The following is a 24,948-nucleotide window of genomic DNA, read 5'->3' as shown; positions in this document are numbered from 1 at the left end:
GTTTCAAGATCAGCTGTAAGTGTATTATTGCAAAGTGGAAGTGGCAGACCACGCCTTATATCTCCAAGCACAATGCCAAGTGTCGGATGGAGTGGTGTAAAGCACGCCGCCTCTGGACTTTGGAGAAGTGGAAACGTGTTCTGTGGAGTGATAAATCACGCTTCTCTATCTAGCAGTCAGATGGACGAGTCTGGGTTTATGCAAATGCCGGGAGAAGGTTACCTGCCTGACTGTATTGTGCCAACTGTAAAGTTTGGTAGAGGAGGGATAATGCTATGGGGTTGTTTTTCGGGGGTTGGCCTGGTTCCAACTTTGTATAAACATTTTGGGGAAGGCCCTTTTCTGTACTAGCATGACTGTGCTCCAGTGCACAAAGAAAGGTCCATAAAGGCATGGTTGGGGGAGTTTACAGTGGAAGAACATGACCGGCCCACACAGAGCCCTCACCTAAACCCTATTGAATACCTTTGGGAACTAGAACGTGCCAGGCCCTCTCGTCCAACATCAATGTCTGACATCACAAATACTCTTCTGGATAAATGGGCAAAAATTCTCTCAGACACATTCTAAAATATTGTAGAAAGCCTTTCCAGCAGAGTGGAAGCTGTTTTAGCTGCAAAGAGGGAGCCAACTCCATATTAATACCTATGGATTTAGAATGGGATGTGATAAAAGCTCCTGTAGGTGTAATCTGTATATCTATTTCACAATAGAGCCATTTATTGGTTTTGTTAATAGCTGCAAAAATCAAATTACAATGAAGGATGTGGATTCCTTTATTTAGTACACCTTATCAGTCCAACTCAGTAAAATCATAAATGTGGCTGTATTTATCATAGTAAATATAGTCTCCACAACAAAGATTGTCATCCCTGTTTAATTAACCCCTTCTAGACATCCGCTGTATATATACGGCGCTCTCGGGCAGGGGTTTCCGCAAACTTTCATTATACACACAGCACACACTATATAGACTGACATTATACACACAGCACACACTATATAGACTCACATTATACACAGCACACACTATTATAGACTGACATTATACACACAACACACACTGTATAGACAGACATTATACACACAGCACACACTATATAGACTGACATTATACACAGCACACACTATATAGACTGATATTATACACACAGCACACACTATATAGCCTGACATTATACACAGCACACACTATATAGACTGACATTATACACACAGCATACATTGTATAAACTTTCATTATACACACAGCACACACTATATAGACTGACATTATACACACAGCACACACTATATAGACTGACATTATACACAGCACACACTATATAGACTGACATTATACACACAGCACACACTATATATACTGACATTATACACACAGCACACACTGTATAGACTAACATTATACACACAGCACACACTATATAGACTGACATTATACACAGCACACACTATATAGACTGACATTATACACACATCACACAGTGTATAAACTTACATTATATACACAGCACACACTATATAGACTGACATTATACACACAGCACACATTGTATAGACTTACATTATACACACAGCACACATTGTATAGACAAACTATGTCCACTATACACACAGCACACACAATATACACTTACATTATACACACAGCACACACTGTATACACTTACACTATGTTCACTATATACAACCACTTACCACAGCCTCTTCCTCTGCGGTGCTTGTGCTCTGGCAGCCTCCAGGACCTTGATCATGTGACTGTGATGTCACCACAGGTCCTTCACCTCCTACTTGCAGTCTTGCCGTTATCAAGCTACTGCTGGAGGTTTAGACAGGCAGGACAGTGCACAGCAGCACAGAGGAGCTGACTGTCAGGGAGAGAGACTCCAGCACCTGCCCATCACTCTCTCTGACAGTTCTCTCTCAACAGCTGATTTGCTGTGCCGCCCGCTCCCTGTTCCCTGGCCGCAATTGACTCCCCATGCACATTCCCCCCTTCATCAGCAGGTGGGACCAATGACCAAAACAATGCGGCAGTCAGCTGCTGGATAGTTATTTTTTAACTGATGTGCGGTTTGGGCAGCCATGGGCCCCCTGGGAGCCTTGGGCCCCAGGCGGCCGCCCGAACCGTCCACATGAGGCTCCACCACTGACAGTGTGTCAGGGTCTTCCCCCGAGTGGAGTCCCGGGCAGAGCGCTAGTATCGGCTCTGCTCCGGGACTCTGGGGAATTCCCTGACATCGCTGTCCATATATGGACAGTGTGTCAGGGTCTTCCCCAGAGCGAAGTCCCGGGGCAGAGCGCTAGTATTGTCTCTGCTCTTGGATTCTGTAGAATTCACTGACATTGCAGTCCATATATGGACAGGGTGTCAGGGTCTTCCCCAGAGTGGAGTATCGGCCCTGCTCCGGGACTCTGTGGAATTCCCTGACAACGGTGTCCATGTATGGACACACAATGTCTGGGGCTTCCCCTGAGCCGGAGTCCCGTGTAGAGTGCTAGTACAGACTCTGCTCCGGGACTCTGTGGAATTCCCTGACATCACTGTCCATATATGGAGAGTGCTGTCAGGTTCTTCCCCAGAATAGAGTCCTGGGCAGAGCGCTAGTATAGACTCTGCTCCGGGACTATGTGGAATCTTCTGACATCGCTGTCCACATATGGACAGCGATGTCTGGGGCTTCCCCAGAGCTGGAGTCCTGGGCAGAGCGCTAGTATAGGCTCTGCTCTGGGACTCTCGGGGAGCCCCTGACATCAGGGGCTTTCCCAGAGCAGGAGTCCCAGTGATGTTAGGAGCACAGCTGGAGTCCCAGGAAGAGCCTACTAGCGCTCTGCCCGGGACTCCAGCTCTGGGGTTGCCCCTGACATCCATGTCCATATATGGACAGTGATGTCAGGAGCAGAGCTGGAATCCCAGGCAGAGTGCTAGAAGCGGCTCTGATCCTGGACTCCAGCTTTGGGCAAGCCGCTGACATCATTGTCCATATATGGACAATGATGTTAATGGCTTCCCCAGAGTTCCGGCGCAGAGCCTATACTAGTGCTCTGTTCCGGGAATCCGGCTCTGGGGTTGCCCCTGATATCACAATCCGGTCCAGGAGGATCCCCTGACGTCACTGTGTATGGACAGTGATGTCAGGGGCTCCAACAGTAGAGGAATCCCCAGCCAAAGCATTGGCAATTCTCTGGCTGGGGATTCCACTCCTAGAGGGAGCCCCAATGGAGCTATCTACGTGGGGTGTGTGTGGCATTATCTGCAGAGTGCACTGTGGCATCATCTGTGGAGGGCACTGTGGCAGCATCTGCGGAGAACACTGTGGCAGCATCTGCGGAGGGCACTGTGGCAGCATGTGCAGAGGGCACTGTGGCAGCATCTACGGAGAGCACTGTGGCAGCATCTATGGAGGGCACTGTGGCAGCATGTACGGAGGGCACTGTGACAAATCTACAGAGGGCACTGTGGCAGCATCTACAGAGAGCGCTGTGGCAGCATCTACAAAGGGCACTGTGGCAGCATCTACATAGGGCACTGTGGCAGCATCTACAGAGGGCACTCTGGCAGTATGTACAGATAACGCTGTGGCATTATCTAGGGGTGTGTTGCATTATTTACAGAGGGCACTGTGGCATTATCTACAGAGGGCACTGTGGCATTATCTACAGATGGCACTGTGGCATTATATACAGAGGGCACTGTGGCATTATCTGCAGAGGGCACTGTGTCAGCATGTACAGAGGGCACTGTTGCAGTATGTACAGAGAACACTGTGGCATTATCTAGGGATGTGCTGCATTATCTACAGAGGGCACTGTTGCAGTATGTACAGAGAACACTGTGGCATTATCTAGGGATGTGCTGCATTATCTACAGAGGGCACTGTGGCATTATCTACAGAGGGCACTGTGGCATTATCTACAGATGGCACTGTGGCATTATCTACAGAGGGCACTGTGGCATTATCTGCAGAGGGCACTGTGTCAGCATGTACAGAGGGCACTGTTGCAGTATGTACAGAGGGCACTGTGGCATTATCAACAGAGGGCACGTTGGCATTATCTGCAGAGGGCACCGTGGCAGCATCTACAGAGGACTCTCTGGCAGCATCTACAGAGGACTCTGTGGCAGCATCTACAGAGGGCACTGTGGCAGCATCTACAGAGGGCACTGTGACAGCATCGACAGAGGGCACTTTGGCACTATTTAAAAAAGGGCTGCCCAATCTTGACATGTGTGTCTGCCAAACACTGCTAACTGAGCAGACGGACTGCATTTAGCGACACTTAAACTGGAAAACGGAATTGTTTAAATAAGCACGTGGAGAAATATCTCAAATTTTAAACCTAGCGGTATTATTATAGTAATGTAGTATTATTATTATTTTAATATAGTATTATTATAGTAGATCAAATAATTAATTGATTAACAATAATTTTGTATTGTATAAAATTTGAAAGTAATGCGGCCCGTCAACTTCCCATTTTTTCTATATGTGGCCCACTTAAAAAATTCTACCCCCCTCCGTTATATAGATATCAGTGCCGTTATATTTGGTGCCCGATATTTAAATAACCCCCTGAACAGTCAACAGGGCGTGTAATGGCAAGGGGGTGTGTTACTATGGCTGGGACACTGTCCAATCAGATATGGACAGTGCCACAGCAGGAGAGAGAGTGTGCGATTGCAGTCTTTTCACCCGAACAGGGAAGGGGGCGTGTCACATTTGCAAAGCCCCTGTGGGACCAAAACAGTGGAAACGACCAAAAAGTTAATCCATTTGGGATACTACACCCATTGCTGAATATAGGGGTGTAGTGAGCATAGGTGTTTCATTGATTTTATTAGAATTGGGTAGTGAAAATAAAAATTAAATTTTTTTCCAATAAGACGTAGCTTTAGCTCAAAATTTTTCATTTTCTCAACAAATAAAGGAAAAAAAGAATTACAACATTTGTAAAGCAATTTCTCCCAAGTACGGCAATACTGTAGGGCTCAGAAGGGACGAAGCGCCATTTGGTTTTTGGAGTGCAGATTTTGCGGGATTTGTTTCTGGCCGCTATGTTGCATTTGCAAAGCCTCTGTGGAACCAAAACAGTGGAATCCCCCCAGAAGTGACCCCATTTTGGAAACTACACCTCTGAAGGGATTCACCTAGGGCGTAGTGAGCATGTTAACCCCGTAGATGTTTTGCAGAAATTAGTGTGCACTCGATGTTGCAGAGTGAAAATGGGAATTTTTTTCCATAGATATGCCAATATGTGGTGCCCAGCTTGTACCGCCATAACAAGACAGCTCTCTATTTATTATGCTGTGTTTCCCGGTTTTAGAAACACCCTACATGTGGCTGGAATCTTTTGCCTGGAAATTTGACCATTTTCAGGAGTGAAGAGGTACCATTCGAAATTGGGGCCTAATTTGACGATTTACAAAATATTGGTTCACAATTGCAGAGGTTTTGATGTGAGATAATAAAAGAAAGAGAAGTAACCCCATTTTGGAAATTACACCCCTCAAGGTATTTATTAAAGTGTGTAGCGAGCATTTTCACCCCACAGGTCTTTTCCATAAATGATTGCGGTGCGGATGGTGCAAAATAAACATTTACATTTTTCCCTAGATATGCCAATTCAGTGGCAAATATGTTGTGCCAAGCTTGTGCCACTGGAGACACACCCCAAAAATTGTTAAAAGGCTTCTCCCGGGTATGGCGATGCTATATATGTGAAAGTAAACAGCTGTTTGGGCACATTGTAGGCCTCAGAAGGGAGGGAGCGCCATTTGGCTTTTGGAGCGTGGATTTGCTTGGTAGTAATTTTGTTTGAGTATTGCTGCTGTTTTCAATTATAATGTGGGGGTACATGTAAGCTGTGCAGAGTACATTGGGGCATAGTCAGGTGGTATAATAATGTGGTAAAAAACAATAAAATAATCCATAGATGTGTGTTATGCTGTGAAACAATCCTTTCTCCACAGGCCAGTGTCACACTGATAAATGGTGTCCCTTCTTATCCCCCTTTTGGTCCACACTTTGCACCTTTGCAGTTTGGGGAATTTTGCTGAGAAAGTGTTGTCCTGGTATAATATGGGCACCCACACTTCCAGCAGACATGTTTGGGCCCTACCCTTCCTGGTTCCCTAATTGTAGGGCTTTGATATATCGTCTTTTGAAACAGAAGAAATGTTCCCCTCGGGCCTGCACAATTGCATATTTTTCTTTCCTGAATGGGAGCCTTACTAATTTTATTTTTTCATAGACGTAGTGGTATGAGGGCTGTTTTTTTGCGGGACGAGCTGTAGTTATTATTGGTACCATTTTGATCACGATTTATCCTATTTTTTGGGAGGCAAGGTGACTAAAAAACAGCAATTCTGGCATAGTTTTTTTAGGGGGTTTTTTATACAGCGTTCACCATGCGTTATAAATTACATGTTAACTTTATTCTGCGTGTCAGTACGATTCCGGCGATACCAAATGTATAGTGCCTTTTTATGTTTTACAACTTTTTGCACAATAAAATTACTTTTCTGAAAATAATGTCTTTTTTCTGTCTCCATGTTGTGAGAACCATAACTTTTAAATTTTTTCGTTGACAGAGCTGTATGAGGTCTTGTATAAAATATGGGAGCACGGTCCATAAAATAAAAAACCTGGACATGTACTAATTTTATTACGGAAGCTTTCTACGGCCCGAACACCTTCCTATAAATATACGGGAAGGTGTCCGTCTGCCATAGAAATGAATGGGTCCGCAATTACAATCTGTAATTACATCCCGTAATTATTAATGAAATCTACAATCGAGTGCATGGGGCCTTTAGTAATAGTTCTCGTATAAATTAATTCTAATTATTATGACACTCAACAATAGCCATAAATTACCAAATGTTTACTCATTTACTCTATCTTTTCCTATAGTAATGGTATAAGTTCTCGAAATCAGGGCTTCTCAAACTTATTTTACTGGGAGCTCAACCAATCAGAACATGGGTCTCACCATGGTCAAAGTCTATTCCATGGATTAAAATTTGCTGATTATGATCATAAACCAGAAAGTCTGTGTAGTCTATGATTACTAACGTGAAAACTGCCTTCCCAGCTGCTTCTCACCAAAAACTAGCGGGCGCTTCTCCAGTGAGGCACGCCTCACAGTTTAAGAAGTATTGCACTAAATCAGGGGTCTCAACTTCGGGTAAATGGGCCGCACATAGAAAAAATTTGAACTTTAGGGGCCGCATTACATTCAAATTTGATACAATACAATATTACTACATTACCATAACAATACTACTACTACTTTACTATAATAATACTACATTAGTATAACAATACTACATTACTATAATACTACATTACTGTCATACTGCATTACTATAAAGATACTGCATTACTATAAGGGCAGATACAGAGGGACGTTGCGTTTTTGCGCGCGCAAACAATGCAGCGTTTTGCGCGCGCAAAAACCATTTGACAGCTGCGTGTGTCATCCGTGTATGATGCGCGGCTGCGTGATTTTCGCGCAGCCGCCATCATAGAGATGAGGCTAGTCGACGCCCGTCACTGTCCAAGGTGCTGAAAGAGCTAACTCTTTCAGCACCCTCGACAGTGAATGCCGAACACAATATCGAAAAACCTGTTGAAAAAAAAGAAAAAGTTCGTACTTACCGAGAACTTCCCGGCCGTTGCCTTGGTGACGCGTCCTTGGTGACGCGTCCTTGGTGACGCGCCTCTCGACATCGGGCCCCACCTCCCTGGATGACGCGCCAGTCCAAGTGACCGCTGCAGCCTGTGCTTGGCCTGTGATTGGCTGGAGCTGTCACTTGGACTGAATTGTCATCCCGGGAGGTCAGACTGGAGGAAGAAGCCGGGAGTTATCGGTAAGTCAGAACTTCGTTTTTTTTTCTACAGGTTCATGTATATTGGGATCGGAAGTCACTGTCCATGGTGCTGAAACAGTTTAACTCTTTCAGCACCATGGACAGTGACTATCTCCAGTGACAGTGACGTCGCGTACCGATAATTTTTTTGCCGGGTTCGGCCAAAACGAGTTCGGCCGAACCCGGTGAAGTTCGGTTCGCTTGTCCGGCTTCGCTCATCGCAAAGACACTCCGTTTGGATGTTCGGAAACAGAAAAGCACGTGGTGCTTTTCTGTTTACATTCATCCTTTTGACAGCTGGTGCGCTGTTTCAGTCGGTTCGCACGGAAGTGCTTCCGTGCAACCTGCGTGGTTTTCACGCACCCATTGACTTCAATGGGTGCGTGATGCGCGAAATACGCAGAGTTATTGAACCTGTCGCGCTTTTTCGCGCAGCAGACAAACGCTGCGCAAAAAGCACGGACTGTCTGTACTGCCCCATAGACTTGTATTGGTCCATGCGTGCCGTGTGAAAACCACGCGGCCCGCACGGACCGAATACACGCTCGTGTGAATCCCCCTAATACTACATTACTATACTACTACATTACTATAACAATACTACATTACTATAATACTACATTACTATAATACTACTACTGCTACTTTACCCCCTAATACTACATTACTATAATACTACATTACTATAACAATACTACATTACTATAATACTACATTACTATAATACTACTACTGCTACTTTACTATAATAATACTACATTAGTTTAGCAATACTACATTACTATAACAACACTACATTACTATAATAATACTACATTAGTATAACAATACTACAGTAATATAATAATACTACATTACTATAATACTACATTAGTATAACAATACTACATTACTATAACAACACTACATTACTATAATAATACTACATTAGTATAGCAATACTACAGTACTATTACAATACTACATTATTATAATACTACATTACTATAATAATACTACATTAGTAAAACAATACTACATTACTATAACAATACTACATCACTATAATACTACATTACTATAATACTACATTACTATAATAATACTACAATACTATAACAATACTACAATACTATAATAATACTACATTACTATAACAATACTACATTACTATAATACCACAGGAATTAAAGCAAAGTAGAGGTGAAATTTACAAATTTATTTTTTTGGGCCAAACTTTATTTGTAATACATTTTTTCTGTAACACAGAAAGTTTTTACAGAGAAACACAACTACATTTTTATTGCCCAGATTCTGCAATTTTTAGAAATATCCCACATGTGGCCCTAGTTTGCTAATGGACTGAAGCACGGGCCTATGAAAGCGAAGGAGCACCTAGTGTATTTTAGGGCCTCCTTTTTTTAATTATATATTTTAGGCACCATGTCAGGTTTGAAGAGGTCTTGTGGTGCCAAAACAGTGGAAACCCCCCAAAAGTGACCCCATTTTGGAAACTTAACCCCTCAAGGAAGGTATCTATAGTTAAAATTTTGACCCCACAATTTTTTTTGCTAAATTTATTTGAATTAGTCTGAATTATTTGAATTTCTGAAAAATCATAGAATTTTTACAAGGAAAAAAAGACAAAAAGCACCCCAAACATTTGTAATGCAATTTTTCCTGATTGTGGCAATACCCCATATGTGGTCATAAACTTCTGTTTAGACCCACAGCAGGAGTCAAAAATAGAAGAAGCGCCATTTGGCTTTTAGAGTGCAGATTTTGCTGGACTAGAGTACAGGCGCCATGTCACATTTGCAGAGCTCCCTTAGTTACCAGAGTAGAGTGGAAAACCCTGAGAAGTGACCCCATTTTGTAAACTACACCCCTCAAGGCATTTAACATTTCAATGGACATATGACAAGGCTTAGGAGTGAAAGAGCACAAAGCGCATTTTTTTGGTTTATTTTGGTGATTTTCACAGCATTGGCCCACTATTGCAGGGCTCTGGTGTCAAATAGTAAAACAAACCCCTAAGTAGTGACCTCTATTTTGGAAACTGCACCCCTCAAGCCATTTTTTTAAATGGTTTAGTGAGCATTTTGACCCCACAGGGTTTTTATTTATTTATCTATTTATTTATTTATTTTTTAGAAATGAATGCTCAGCGGATGGTGCAAAGTGAAAATTGCAATTTTACACTGATATGCCATTTTAGTGCCCAATATGTGGTGCCCAGATTGTGCCACTTCAGACAAATATCTCAAACTATTAAGCGGGTTCTCCTGGGTATGGCGATGCCATATATGTGGACATAAACTGCTGTTTTGGCACGCTGTAGGGTTCAGAAGGGAGGGAGCGCCATTTGGCTTTCGGAGTGCAGATTTTGCTTGGTAGTTGTTCTGTTTGGGGTATTGCTGGTATTTCAGTTTATAATGTGAGGGTATATGTAAGCTGTGTGGAGTACATAAGGGCAAAATAAGAGGGTATAATAATGTGGTAAATAAATAATAATCCACAGATGTGTGGCCGGTGTCGCACTGATAAATGGTGCCCGATCTTATCTTATCTTTTGGAACACTCTGCACAATTTCTGTCGCTATATTCTGAGAGCCAGAATTTTTTTATATATTAGTTCCACTGGAACTGTGTGAGGGCTTATTTGTTGCGGGACAATGCGTAGTTTTCATTGGTACCATTTTGGGGTACATTGTGTTTTGTTATAACTTTTTATTCTGCGGGTCGATATGATTACGGCGATACCATATGCATATAGTTTTTTAGATATTTTACAGCGTTTGTACAATAAAATCACTTTTTTTTTCAATCATTTATTATTATCACCATATTCTGAGAGCCAAACATTTTTATTTTTCCGTCAAAAAAGCTGTGGGTGGGCTTGTTTTTATTGGTACTAGTTTGGGGTACATGCAACATTTTGATCACTTTTTATTCTATTTTGGGTGGGGTGGTGACCAAAAAACATAGATTCTGGAATTGTTCATTCTTTTATTTTGTTTACAGTGTTCACCATGCAGGGAAAATAACATGATATCTTTATATATTGAGTCGTTATGGACACGGCAATACCAAATATGTGTACTTTTTTTTAATGTTTTCAGTTTTTTCCTTATTATGGGAAAAAAGACGTTGTTTGCCTTTTGAACTTGAAACTTTTTGCCAACATTTTTATTAACTTTCGTTTAACTTTTTTTTGTCCCACTAGGGTACTTAAAGGCATGAAGCCCTGATTGCTATTCTAATACACTGCACTACCTACATAGTACAGTGTATTAGAGCTGTCAGTTATTCACTGACAGCAAGCCTATTAGGCTTCGAATCCGGGCGCGGCCAAATAGGCTTCCGTACTAGGCAGACCAGGAGGCCACTGTTAGGGCTCTAGTTGCCATAGCAACCATCGGCACCTCTGCGGCACCTCTCTCTTCTAACCACCTATATGAAGTGATCGCTTTTGATTGCTGCATCTAAGTGGTTAATCGGCTGGATAGAGGCTAGCTCCGCTCCTAGTCGTTACGTCAGGATGTCAGCTGTGACAAACAGCTGACACCCGCGGATGATGGTGCAGGTTCAGCTTCTGAGCCTGAGCCATCTTCTTGGCCCTGATAGTAAGCCTTTTATGCCACGCATCCGGGCAGGACCTAAAAGTCTTCCATACTTGGCAGACCAGGAGGTTATTATTAGGCCTCCGGTTGCCATAGCAACCACCGTCAATAATTATGTGTACATACGCTAAGTCTATGACAAAATAGTTGAGAAAAAATCAAATGTAAATTGCATGTACATATCGTTGATAAAATAGATTTTTCATATATAGCATTTTCATATATAGCATTTTTAAAAATCTATGTGCATGGAAGTTTGCAATTCCACTGGTTTGTTGTTTAAATACAGTAGACTAATATAGCATAAAAAATATTGTTTATTAAAAAAATGCTTCATGCAACCGATCCTTAAAATCCAACTCTATATTTGAACATATTTTTGATTTTAGATCGAAAAAGTTCTGTGCTAATTCATTTTATCATATACAGTATCTTGAATGGGATTGGAACTCCAAATCCCTCTGCTTCCCTTCACATAGTCATATATGAAAATGTGAAAATTCTGGTTGCCTGCAGTCACCACTAGGATGTGCTGGTGAGATTACTCAATGCAGATTTATTATTGGGTTTATTGCAATAAGCTGCCCCTACTTGTGACAGCAGACAGCCATAATAGAAAAGCAATTCCATGTTATTTTTAATGTCATGTTTCAATATGTAATATAGAAGCAGAAGTTTGATACTACTGTATGTGTAGTTTTGCATGGTAACTAATCTGTGGTTTTGCATAGAACTGCAGGTAAATGTACTGCACTATTTTATCTCAGATAATTATCAAGATTCATAAACATTGCAGCATAATAAGAACTCAAAACCAATAAATGTATGTCCTCTACATCTGTGTAAGGACTACTATGTCCATGGGTGGTCAACACCCATAGTCTACATAGATTCTCCTCATTCCATGTGAGATTCAGAACAATTCATTTTATATTGGTCACAATACTCATCACAAACATTATGATAAGCCATTAGTCAGACAGATAACCTCTTCTCCATATTAGTAGAGGTAGCAATAAGCAACCTCAGTCATTCTATTTATATGCTGAACATTCTTAAGATAGCTAAGATAGTTAAGGTAAAAAGTTACTCCGTCACATAATTTACTTTTTTTTCCTTTTGGTTGGAATGTGGGTTCTTAAAAGAAGAAGTATTAAATCTCATGCAGATTAACAATTTACCTCCAGGCTTTTGTGTAGGCATTTAGAGACTCCAAAGCTTTTGCTTTTGTACTTGACGGCTCCCATTCGTGCTCACTTACTGAGGTGATAAGAATATGCTTTATATAGGCAGGGTGTTTAACATTTCTACAGTCATGCCATGGCTTGTGGTTTTAATAGAATTGACAAGATTTAATTGAATAATACATTCTTCAATGTGTGTGTCCTTACTTGTCCTTCTTTGCAAACTTACAGAATTTACAGAAGATCCACCTGTATACATTCCAGTCATGTCATAGCTACAATTTGAACATTATTCTTAGTGGAAGGAGCACATTAAAAGACACAATTTAACAGACAGAATTTAGCATTTTCTACAGCACATCATTTGTATCAATGACTTAGTTGGATAACACCACAAAGCATTTTGGAATAAAGTATGGTATTATGGCTTACCAATCCCATTGGCTCTGTTATATTATTCTTAGTAAAGTTACTCATTTACAGTAGAAACGATTTGTGAAACATTAAAATTACATCCATGGGTTTCTTTAAAATTAGCTTTCTTATTAATAGTGACCAGAGACATACATAGAAGTGAGGGGGTCCAAAAACAAATATTAAAATGATGCCCCCTACTGGTGCTGGTTAGAACCACCACATCCTGAACCACCTTGAACAGGAGGACTTGGTATTTGCTTGCCCCATCTCCTTTCAATATTCTTGGGAAAAATCCCTGCACCCTGTTTATTGACATTGACATTGCTCTATGGAACGTATGCCCTTCATAGTGACATGATAAAACCATCTTTGTGTGTTAAACTTCTCAATAGGGTTGCTCTGATCCCTTTGGAATAAAGTTGTGTTGCGGAACTTATAAATCCTGTCAGCCATCATGACCAACCATATAGTGCGCAACTTGTGCAGTCACACAGGGTGCATCTGCCAGCCCTGTTGAAGAGGGACCCATAGGGGCATCTCAAGGTCATTTGTGACCACCAGAAATCGTATTATGAATTGTATAGCACTGTTAGAAAATTATACAGATGCTGTTATTTGGTGATGGTTAGGGATGAGTGACTCAATTCGACACAAATTGAATTTGGTTCAAAATTTCCTAAAAGTTTTGGATTCTGTGAATTCAGTTTGCGATGCATGAATCGAGCCAAAATGGGGGGGTGGGCTTCTCCATAATGTCTTGCAGGTAGCCTTCCCAATATGCATTGCGGTTAACCCTCCCTCTACCCAAATACACTAAATTGCTGTAAAGGATCTGCCAGACACAGCTTCTGTGTTGACGCCCGTGGTTAGTCAGTCTGCACCTGCTCCTAAGTCTGATAGAGTGACTCCTTCGTCCACCACTCAGGCTGGGAGGCTGAGGAGTGGGAGAGCCTATCACAGCCTGGCCAGACGGAGCTAGCTCCCGCCCTCTGTCTATTTATACCTTCATTTCCTGCTTCTCCTTTGCCTTTGATTCTGCTTGTTTCCTGGCTCTGCTGCTGCTGCTTGTACTATTTGTCCTCTGCTTCATATTGACCCTGGCTTTACTGACTACTCTCTTCCTCTGTGTTTGGTACCTCGTACACTCCTGGTTTGACTCGGCTCGTTCACTACTCTTGTTGCTCACGGTGTTGCCGTGGGCATCTGCCCTTGTCTGTCTGTCTGTCGTGCACATAGTGAGAGTAGGGACCGTCGCCCAGTTGTACGCCGTCGCCTAGGATGGGCCGTTGCAAGTAGGCAGGGACTGAGTGGCGGCTAGATTAGGGCTCATCTGTCTGTCTCCCTACCCCGTCATTACAATGGCAACTTTATCAGAGACACCTGCCCTTTTTGTGATTGGAGCTTCTCTGTATGGTAATTAGACACGTGACCCCGGAGTGCAGCAGAAATTCAAGTGAGCAGGATTTCTGTGGATCAGTTTCAGTGTGAATCTGGAATGGAAACTCGCGTGATCTGGACAAGGTGTGGTCATTGATCATCGACCTTATGGGGCTTTGCTCGTGGAACGGTGTCGAGAGTATACCAAAAATGATGTGATCGAGGAAAAAATTCAGTGAAAGCGATCCTTGAGATGACTACCCGTCAACGAAAGGGGCTAGAGGAGGAGGTCAAGAATGTTCTGACAAACACGCAGTTCACAGTCAAGTAAATTGTAGCAAAACACAATGCTGGTGCTCCAACTAATGTGTCCAGAAAACCAAAAAGACAAGATTCCAATGGGCAAAAGAGCGCAACATTTAGATCACTGAGCAGTAGATAAACCGCCTGTTCAGAGGAATCCAGATTTCAGTTGCAACACGCTGATAGGATGGTGAGAATTTGGAGCAAGTGGCATGAATGGATGAACCCTTCCTGTAAGGTTTCAACACTTTAGGCTGGTGGCCGTGGAGTAATGGTCTGGGAATTGTTTTCTTGGCACAGTCTGGCTCCTCTGATTCATGTGGATAAGCGTTTGAACAGTAGCGCTTATCTAAGCATTGTAGTTGACCAAGTTCATTCCTTCATTGCAGCTTTTTACCCTATGGTAAAAGGACACATTTGCGGCAACTGTGAGAAGCTATCCTGTCCGCATGGGCCCACATTTCTGCAGAACAATTTCAACACCTAGTGGAATCTATTCCTCGATGAATTACTGTGGTTCTGAAGTCCAACGCGCTACTAGATGAGTGTCTCTAATAAAGTGGCTATTCAGTGTATGTTGTGGTCACTTTGACATTACATGCTGGTCTGGCATTAAAGAGCTTTAAAAAGGTTGGTTTTTACTTGGATATAATACTAGTAGAGTGTTGGACACAAGTTTTCCAGGAAATTGGGGCACTTTCGACATGCAGCGAGTTAATTCGGACCAAATAGAATCAGACGGTTGATTCCACTGAATCAGACCCAAAACTAATTCGCTAATTTCTAGTGAGGGTATGTTGGTAATATCTGAGTACTGTATAGTGTATGGTATTGATTCCGTTAAAATGACGTAACCCTTGCACAACGTAGACAAATGGAAACCAGTGGCACCAGATCCATCACCATTGAATTCAATGGTAAGGGCAGCACGGTGGCTCAGTGGTTAGCACTATTGCCTTGCAGCACTGGGGTCCTGGGTTCAAATCCAACCAAGGACAAAATCTGCATGGAGTTTATGTGGGATTGTGTGGGATTGAGAGCCCCAATGGGGACAGTAAAAAAGAGGACCTCTGTACAGCCCTGCATAATATGGTGGCACTATATAAGTAACTAAAGAAATAAATAGTGATGGTTTCTATTTGTGTCTGTAAGAGCACCGTTCTGACAGAACATCGGAACCTAGCACAGATGTGAACAAAGCCTAATACAATTGCCTCTGCAATTTGCAAGCTTGTCTTTGCTTGCAAATGTATTAAGCAAATGGGAAAAACCCAGGTTCAATTTCTGATGGGCTGGAAAGAAGACAAACGGGTTCAATTGAGTTATAAAAACTATTAGGGTATGTGCACACACACTAATTACGTCCGTAATTGACGGACGTATTTCGACCGCAAGTAGTGGACCGAACACAGTGCAGGGAGCCGGGCTCCTAGCATCATACTTATGTACGATGCTAGGAGTCCCTGCCTCTCCGTGGAGCTACTGTCCCGTACTGAAAACATGATTACAGTAGGAGGCAGAGACTCCTAGCATCGTATATAACTATGATGCTAGGAGCCCGGCTCCCTGCACTGTGTTCGGTCCGGGACTTGCGGCCGAAATACGTCCGTCAATTACGGACGTAATTAGTGTGTGTGCACATACCCTTAACATCCAGGAAATCCTTATGATGTGAAGACATTCCACAATCAAGAGTAGACGGTGTTGTTACTTGTAGACAGAGTGCCATTATTCTCTAGCATTCCTTTCCAAAGTCAGAATATGGGAGAAGTCATTTGGGAAAGTCCTAATTAGTCTACATACGACATGTTTATGTTTTTGGGTATTTAAGTGCTCTTTGCTGATTAGACATAGCTCCGAACCACAATAAAATGATGAATGGACCACACGTGGAAATGAATCAAGTAAAGTGGAAAAAATAAGTTAAATAAAATAAGAATCAGACTCATACTGAAGTTCTTTTAAATTCTGTTTTCTTATTACTAAATTCAAGATTGTCCATGTGCTGCGCATGGAAATCACATTGATTTCAATGGGGCAGTTAACACGTGCGTGAGTTTTCACGCAGCAAGGGTCTGCTGCGTGAAACAGACTGCATGTCCTATATTGGTGCTTTTTCACGCACTTACGCGCCCATTGAAGTCAATGGGTGTGTGAATACCACGCAACGCACACGGATGCATATCCATGTGCGGTGCGTGATTTGCACATCAATTCAACTGAAAAAAAAAAGGATGTGCTTTGCGAGTGCGTGAATAACGCATGCCACTCGCCAAGCACACTGATGCATAACAAAACACACACGGACCAGATTCACGCACGCTTTTCACGCGCGTGATTTTTATACGCTCATATGAATGTAGCCTAAAGAGGACAGTTACTTAAGGGCAAGGTGTCATCAGAAAATTATCTATTGTTTAAATTATTATTATTTTTTTTGTGATGTTTTTTTATTAATAATCTATATTAAAAATAAGTTTCCAGTCTTGCAGTTTTATCTCTGGCCAACTTCCTGTTCGATAGAGATTACTTCTCAGCAGTCATATCATTATCAGCACAGACAGGATTACAATGAGAGGTAACACCAGCATATAAATAACACAGGATCCACCACTGACAATAGGTGATGGACACAGCTCCCCTCCTATCCCTTCCTGCACAATGACCTATTCACAAGTCACAGAGCATGCCAAAAAAAAACCTCCTATAGAAGTCAATGGGTCAGCTCCTTTTTAAAGGTTCCTATGGTCCATGTGACTGCTGTAAAGCACAATTCCAAATGCTGTTAACAGCAGCTCAGACAAGATAGCTGCCCCCATAAGAATGTACAAAAAAAAAAAAACTAATAAAAGAAATCTACCATTGATACACTACCTTCAAAAGTTTAGGGTCACTTAGAAATTTCCTTATTTTTTTAAGAAAAGCACAGTTTTTTTCAATGAAGATAACATTAAATTAATCAGAAATACACTCTATACATTGTTAATGTGCTAAATGACTATTCTAGCTGCAAACGTCTGGTTTTTAATGCAATATCTACATAGGTGTATAGAGGCCCATTTCCAGCAACCATCACTCCAGTATTCTAATGGTACATTGTGTTTGCTAACTGTGTTAGAAGGCTAATGGATGATTAGAAAACACTTGAAAACCCTTGTGCAATTATGTTAGCACCACTGTAAACAGTTTTGCTGTTTAGAGGAGCTATAAAACTGACCTTCCTTTGAGCTAGTTGAGAATCTGGAGCATTACATTTGTGGGTTAGATTAAACTCTCAAAATGGCTAGAAAAAGAGAGCTTTCATGTGAAACTCGACAGTCTATTCTTGTTCTTAGAAATGAAGGCTATTCCATGCGAGAAATTGCCAAGAAACTGAAGATTTCCTACAACGGTGTGTACTACTCCCTTCAGAGGACAGCACAAACAGGCTCTAACCAGAGTAGAGAGAGAAGTGGGAGGCCCCGCTGCACAATTGAGCAACAAGACAAGTACATTAGAGTCTCTAGTTTAAGAAATAGACGCCTCACAGGTCCTTAACTGGCAGTTTCATTAAATAGCACCCGCAAAACGCCAGTGTCAACGTCTACAGTGAAGAGGCGACTCCGGGATGCTGGCCTTCAGGGCAGAGTTGCAAAGAAAAAGCCATATCTGAGACTGGCTAATAAAAGGAAAAGATTAATATGGGCAAAAGCACACAGACATTGGACAGAGGAAGATTGGAAAAAAGTGTTATGGACAGACGAATCGAAGTTTGAGGTGTTTGGATCACACAGAAGAACATTTGGGAGACGCAGAACAACTGAAAGGATGCTGGAAGAGTGCATGACGCCATCTGTCAAGCATGGTGGAGGTAAAGTGATGGTCTGGGGTTGCTTTGGTGCTGGTAAAGTGGGAGATTTGTACAAGGTAAAAGGGATTTTGAATAAGGAAAGCTATCACTCCATTTTGCAACGCCATGCCATACCCTGTGGACAGCGCTTGATTGGAGCCAATTTCATCCTACAACAGGACAAATTATGCAAGAACTATTTAGGGAAGAAGATGGCAGCTGGTATTCTATCTGTAATGGAGTGGCCAGCGCAGTCACCAGATCTCAACCCCATAGAGCTGTTGTGGGAGCAGCTTGACCGTATGGTACACAAGAAGTGCCCATCAAGCCAATCCAACTTGTGGGAGGGCCTTCTGGAAGCATGGGGTGAAATTTCTCCCGATTACCTCAGCAAATTAACAGCTAGAATGCCAAAGGTCTGCAATGCTGTAATTGCTGCAAATGGAGCATTCTTTGACGAAAGCAAAGTTTGAAGGAGAAAATTATTATTTGAAATAAAAATCATTATTTCTAACCTTGTCAATGTCTTGACTATATTTTCTAGTAATTTTGCAACTCATTTGATAAATATAAGTGTGAGTTTTCATGGAAAACACAAAATTGTCTGGGTGACCTCAAACTTTTGAACGGTAGTGTATAGAATTTTATATGCTAAAGACTCTTAACATAGATAAAATCCACAGTCTCTATTATTTAGCTTATTTTACTACTAGTTTTGACTTTATCACAAATAATCTTATCTATCTGTTCACATATTAAACAGGAAAGCGTAATCTAAAACATAATCAGGACATTTCATGGATCTTCAGTAGCCCATCTTTGCCTTACCTTTGTTCTTTTCTTTCCCACAGCTTCAACTCCTGTATATCCTCTGCTTTGTTTATCCAGGCCTTCAAGATTCAATAAAGGCTCTTGCACACGACCGTCCATGATCCATGGAAAGATAGGACATGATTTATCTTTCTACGGATCGGAGAGTTTGGTTAGTTTTCACGGACCCGATTCACCCACTGAAGTAAGTGGGCCCATGAAAACTATCCGGGGCCACTCGGATGCGATGAAAAACAGCCCTAATGGCCCTCGGTCGTGTGCAAGAGCTATTACTCCATGTCCACATGGCTCATATGATTTTAGTATTCCTAGCTTTTGGTGCTAATTTTAGCTAACAAAGCTTCCACCTCTAAATCTAGTCTTAACAGTGAGTTAAAAAAAAAGATCAAGAAACTTTCCTACCAGTTGTTGACAGAATGTGTGGAACGATTGCATTTTCAACCAAATTTTACCGTGGCTTTTCCTTTTTGACCCCACTTCAGCAAAATAATCTGCAATGATTATAAATGTGTTATATTTACAAATGTAATGTATTATGAGTGTTATCAGAAGTCATAGTTACACTTGCAATATGATTTGTTATGCATTATCCACATTATCTTCCCTCACTTATAGAAATCCCAAGGGCTAAAGTAATTCAGGTTGTGGTACTGCATTGCATTTAGTAATTCCTAAAAGCCATCAAACACAAATTTTTCCTCCAATAATTATCTCCACCTTTTTACACAATCATTGTATCCACTTGTTGGATGGACAGTGAGGTTGGCAGCGGTACTGGAGTCCCCGAGCAAAGGATCAGCTGATGCTCTGCCCTGGGACTCCAGCCCTGCTCCCGACATCACTATCCATATATGGTCAGTGACTTCAGGGGTTTCCTATCGCTGGAGTTCCCGAGCAGAGCATCAGCTGATGCTCTGCTTGGGGACTCCAGCACTTCTGCCAACGTCACTGTCCATATATGGACAGTGACGTCGGTAGCAGTACTGGAGTCCCTGAACAGAGCATTAGCATCCAGCACTTCTGCCAACATCACTGTCACTGTCCATATATGGGCAGTGATGTCAGCAGCAGTACTGGAGTCCCCGAGCAGAGCATCAGCTGATGCACTGCCCGGGGACTCAAGCCCTGTCCATATTTGGTCATTGACTTCAGGGGTTTCCTATCACTGGAGTTCCCGAGCAGAGCATCAGCTGATACTCTGCTCGGGAACCCCAGCGATAGGAAACCCCATAATTCACTGACCAAATATGGACGTCTGGAGCGCTCATGCTATGATCGTGGACTCAAGCAATAGGCAAAGTGACAGTCCCTTCTTGTCATGTTTTTGATAACATGCCGACACGAACAGAACAGGAAGCAAGCCGTGTCGTTGCGTCATAATTATTAGAAAACCTCCAGGACTTCAGGGAACAATTCACGAGCTTTGAACTGCACGATTTAGTACAGAATTTTAAAGTACATTTGTAAGTTACTTCTTTTCATATAAATATATTACTTCAATGCAAATTTTTGGTCCCCGGATAACCCCTTTAACTATAATTTTCTTTACCTGGAAATGTAGCTTAACTTCTTATTTGGTATTTAGTCTAGAATTATAAAAGTAATATTTGAATAGCCCTTGTTCATTTGTATTATCCTTATTCATTTTAATTTGTAATATGTACTTTACAGAGGTTTTATTTGCTTTTGTACCGCAACATTCATGCCAGATTTCTCCAAACATTTTATTGGTGAATTTTCTGCTGGTATGGGTGCAAATCAATTTCATTGGAAGGAGTTTGGATTATATAAACTTAGATATCCTCTTCTTCATTTTAAGTTCCTACCTTCTGTGCAGATCAATTTTTATAATGTATCTATAGCAGTAATAGCTAAATTTTTCTGATATGCAGCTCCAAATCCCAAGCTTAGACATAGAGATAAATGATAACACATGGCTAGCTGTATATGTCACTAGGTGAAGCTTAGGATCTTAATGCATATGATTTAAAAGTTGAGTTCAATAATAACACAGGGGGGGGCAGATTTATTAACACTGTCTTAAATTTAAACAACTTAGAACTAGGCTAGATGCATCAAATTTATCACAGTGGCTAATGTTGTATGATAAACTTGGAGCATCTTTCGAAACTTTTGTCTAACTTTATGCCATTTCTTGGTTGGCTTACTTTAGATAAACTTTTTTTGTGGTGCATTTTAAGCTATACCCTTTCCTCTAAATCACGCCCCCTTGTAGAGGTTTTTTTTTAAAAATACTTAATCAATGAGGCGCATGGCATGTGCACCAGAATTCTAGCTGACTTTTCGTGGTGGTTGCAGGCACCCAGACTTTTATCCGATTCCCTGTTATGGATAAACAGCAATTACATGACTTTAATGAATATAAACGGCAATGAGTAAACTGCCAGTGGGAAAATAAAGGTGATCAGGTAACTCAAATAATATTCTGAGACAGATGAGTCTCAATGAGCGAAATGCTTGAGATTCACTTTAAATAATAATTTTCATAATGTAAAAACTAGTTCAGATTCACTCAAGTATACCAGGGGGTTATACACAGTCCCAATTTAACCATTAAACATTGGAAAAAGTAAAAAGAGAATTAAATTGATGTGGTCACAAAAGTACAAAGCACCCCGGGTCATGGAGACTTTCTTTCTATTACTTTCTACAACAGTATTTTGTCTGAAACGCTAGCAAACTGCTGAAGCATATCATATGTTTAAAGAATATTTACTGCAATTTACAGTCTATGAAATTTAATTTAAGTATAGTTGAATTATTTAGACATTTCTGTTAGATATAATGCTTTGACATTTACATCTGTCCTCTTTTGCAAGATAACATTTTTCTGGGGCATTATGTACCTTAATGAAAAATATAATTGCATGTAATAAAAATCGAATACTGTTTTTTTTCAACAACTTGATGCCAAAATTACAAGACTCTAGTTACCAGTCTTGGCTTGGATAACACGTGTTCATGTCAGTTTGACCTAACACAAAAGATTTACAGCTTGGGAAAATTCCTACTGCTTCTACAGAACTTATATTCTTTGCAGTTTTCTAGTTATAGACTAATAACAACTTTTGAAATCGCTGGATTAAGTCTTTTAAAATTATTTTCACTTCAAACATTACATAAGAAATTAATTCAGCTCATAAAACATGATTTGGAACAAAAAATAATATAATGTTAAAAAATTCCTTTTATGTAATGGTGGCTCAGTGGTTAGCACTGTTACCTTGCAGTCCTAGGTTTGAATCCAACCAAGGACAACATCTGAATGGAGTTTGAATCTTCTCCTGGTGTTCGATGGTTTTCCTTTAGTTTATCAGATTTTCTCCCACACTCTAAAAACGATTTATTGGCTTCAAATGAAAAAAAATCCATGTGACGTGACCCTTCTTTGTTTTGAAAATAGCTATAATAAGGGTAATACCTTAAATCAAATGCAAAACATGTAGGTAAGCTAAATAATATTTTTAAGTTGTACATTTAAGGGGCTGTCTGGTTTAGAGAACTGATTTTCAAATGCACTATCAGGGAATTCTGTGTTAATACCGGGGTGTATCCCATTCAGGACTCTCAGCTTTTAGTTGGAGTGAACAGCAGCTAATAAAAGCACCTTTCACTCTGGAGGACCTGGCATGTCTGTGCATTACATGTACGCCTATTGATTTCAGTGGAAACTGTGCAATGCTTAATTATCCGTGTGGTGGCACTGCAGGGGAATTGATGCCTGGCACTTGCTGCCTGGTTCTCGCAAACATGACCGGCCTAAGGTTAGATGGCACCCTATGTTGAATTTTCTTTCCCTGTTGTGGGGCACCAATGGGCAGAAATAGGGAGCCCCTTCCTCTGTCAAACGCCTCCAATGCTGCTATTGACCGTGACATCTAACGAGTTAAACAGCCGGGATCATTATTTTAACTGATCCCTGCCATTACAGCAATAGCCTCGCTGTCAATCACAGTTTCTGTGTTTGATTATCCTGATGTAATTGTACGTCATGGAGCAGCTAGGTAAGTTTGTATGAGAGTATGTTAAGGGGCTAAGATATGTACTGCACAGTTCAATATAATCATACAAGTGATTCAGTGATATTGCATAATTTTTAGAATGAACAATAGTAAACCTCTAAATAATACAGTCATAAAGTTACCATGTAATATATTAACCCTCTAACGACCCTTGACGAAAATACACGTCATGAACCAGGGGGGTGATGTTTGGTGCGGGCTCACGCGTTGAGCCTGCTCCATACACTGCAGCTGCAAGCTGTGTATTACAGCTGACACGCTGCTCTAATGGTCAGGAACAGCGATCGGGCTGTTCCTGGCTGTTTAACTAGCTAAATGCTGCGGTCAATAGTGACATTTAAACCGTTGGGAGGAAGCGACAGTCCAACGCCCCCCCCCCCGCAGCGTAATCGGGGGTTGCCTATGGCTGTCATGGCAGCCCAGGGGCCTAATAAAGGCCCCCAGGTCTGCCTTCTGTCTGCCTCTGCTAAGCCATGTCGGAGGCATGGCTTAGCAGAAGCCTGTACAAATGACAATATACTTCTATACACATGTATTGCAGTGTATTGTACCAGTGATCTAACAATCGCTGGTTCAAGTCCCCTAGGGGGAGTAATAAAATATACAAATTTTAAAAGTTCAAAAAAAACCTTTTCCCATTTTTCCTCAAACACAAAGTAAAAAATAAGAAATTAAAACACCCGAATCATTGTTTTTTGGTCACCTTAAATATTGGGTCGCAGTTACCAGTGGGGTTTCACAGGGGTCAGTATTGGGACCTCTTCTTTTAAAAAATAAATTGAATGACCTTATAGAGGGCTTGCAGAGTATAATTTCAAAAGTAGCAGATAATAGTAAGCTCAATAATGTAATCAACACAGATAAGGATTACAAAATACTACAGAGGGATTTGGGGAAGCTGGAGGCATGGGCAGAGAAATGGCAAGTTAGGTTTGATGTGGATAAATGAAAAGGAAATGCACTTGGGCCCAGGAAACAAATTATATGATTATGCATTAAATAGTAAAACACTGGGTAAAACTGCGAATAAAAAAGACTTGGGGACAGGGCCAGCCCTAGGATAGATGGCGCCCTGTGCAAAATGATCTTTCGGCGCCCCACCGCATCATTAAAAAAAAATGCCCCATAAAAAAATTATAATGCCCCTTCAGTGCCCCCATACATTATAATAATAATAATAATATTTAATGATATAATATATTACAACCCCTTCAAGGACACAGTATTTTGTCCTCTAATTGTGCCCACAGTATTATGCCATCTGTAGTACCCCTACACATTATAATGTCCGCTTAGTGGCCCCCACACAGTATAGTGCCCCCCTGTAGATTTTGCCATACATCCTCCCTTTAGACAGTGCCATAATTCCCCACCTCCTTTTTGTAGATTGTGCCATAAAGCCCCCCACCTCCCCCTTGTAGACATTGCCATACAGTCCCCCACCACCCCTTGTAGACAGTGCCATACAGTCTCCCACCTCCGCCTTGTA

The sequence above is a fragment of the Rhinoderma darwinii genome, chromosome 4 (assembly GCF_050947455.1).
Source record: "Rhinoderma darwinii isolate aRhiDar2 chromosome 4, aRhiDar2.hap1, whole genome shotgun sequence".
NCBI lineage: Eukaryota > Metazoa > Chordata > Amphibia > Anura > Rhinodermatidae > Rhinoderma > Rhinoderma darwinii.
This window is presented reverse-complemented; position numbering follows the sequence as displayed.